The following is a 1,667-nucleotide window of genomic DNA, read 5'->3' on the forward strand; positions in this document are numbered from 1 at the left end:
GGTTCTGGTTCTGATCCTCCTGGCTCTCAGGATGGTTCTGGTTCCGGTTCCGGTTCTGGTCAGACGTTGGAGTGGAGCGCAGACGGATTTTCGTCCCTCCCGGAGACGCTCTCCCTGCTCTGTCTTTGTTTGTTTTCTTCAGATTCAGACGATCCAAACGTCCTCCTCTGAACGCTGACCTTTGACCTCTGGCTGCTTCCAGACGGGGAGGATGTTAGTTTCTGCTCCGCTGGGACGTCGACGTGCCGGTTGCCATGACAACGCAGAAGCTGTACCGGCTCTTTCTGGGCTGGCGTAGCTTCCTGTCCGCGGCTCGGTGGGATCGTGACCCGGTCCGGCTGTAAACCCAGAGGTTCTGGTTCCGTTTGGTTCTGAGGAGCCATCAGCCAAAGCCGAGTCGCCATGGCAACGCCACCGCCATGTTTCCGCGTCTCTCCCAGTCAAAACGTCTCGTCAATATTTCATCACCACTCGCTTCTCCTCCATCTTCCTTAAGAGCTTCAGCTGGGATAAACATGGCGGGAGGAAGATGAAGGCCGGGTCAGGGGTCAGGGGTCAGGGGTCAGGGCTGTGACCTGAGAGCCGCTGAGGTGTTTCCTCATCATGAAGCCTCTGATGGCTTCGGTGGGAGTTTGGATCCTGCAGGCGTTCCTGACCTGAAGCCCCACTGAGGTGTTCAAAGTGAGGCGCGGGGGCCATTTACAGCCCCTGGAGTGATTTTGGATGGCCAGCCAACAACAACTGATGAATACGTGTAATAAACTATGGCAAAACTACAACTTTAAAATGATAATCTACTGGTCCTAATGACAAAAACGTCATGCAGGACCAGACCTCAGGCTGAGGCTAACGCTGCCTAGCTGCTAACGTATCACTGCTAGCTAGCTAAAGCTAGTTTGATGAAGTTTGTACATTTTATATGTCTTAAAATAAAAAGTCTTACATTTGAGTCAGTGTAGAATGACGATGAGTAGTTTATCGTAAATAATTCATCTGATTTACTTTGTTTTTAAGTTCTTGTAGATTTGATGCCATTATTTAAATATGTAGTCAGTTAATTATTGATTTGCATCTAATGGCTCTCTGAGTTTACGGAGGATTTAAAGCTGCAGAACCAGCAGCAGAGCAGAATGACGGAGTGGAAACCTGTGAATCGTGTGGGAGCAGGAAGAGACCTGCTGCAGGCTGAGCATGCAGAATGTGGCTGCGAGCACACACACACACACACATACACACACACACACACACACTAACACATACACGCACACGCACACGCACACACACACTAACACACACACACGCACGCTGACACACACACACACGCACACGCACGCGCACACGCACACACACGCACACTAACACACACACACACACGCACGCTGACACACACACACACACACTAACACATACACACACACACATACACACACTAACACATACACACACACACATACACACACTAACACATACACACTAACACATACACACACACACACACACACACTAACACATACACACACACGCACACACGCGCACATACGCACACACACATACAACCACACACATACACACACTAACACATACACACACACACACACACACTAACACATACGCACACGCGCACACACACATACACACACATACACACTCATACAAACACACACACA

At 49.7% G+C, this 1,667-nt stretch overlaps 2 protein-coding genes across 7 annotated transcripts in view; one reads left to right on the forward strand and one right to left on the reverse strand.

Moving 5' to 3' along the window:
• rnf123 (ring finger protein 123) overlaps positions 1-1,667 on the forward strand; it is a 54,491-nt gene that overhangs the window by 39,400 nt on the left and 13,424 nt on the right. The window lies entirely within an intron of this gene.
• The window catches only part of amigo3 (adhesion molecule with Ig-like domain 3), a 5,556-nt gene that overhangs the window by 1,150 nt on the left and 2,739 nt on the right, over positions 1-1,667 (reverse strand). The window lies entirely within an intron of this gene.

Source organism: Poecilia reticulata, linkage group LG5 (assembly GCF_000633615.1).
Source record: "Poecilia reticulata strain Guanapo linkage group LG5, Guppy_female_1.0+MT, whole genome shotgun sequence".
NCBI lineage: Eukaryota > Metazoa > Chordata > Actinopteri > Cyprinodontiformes > Poeciliidae > Poecilia > Poecilia reticulata.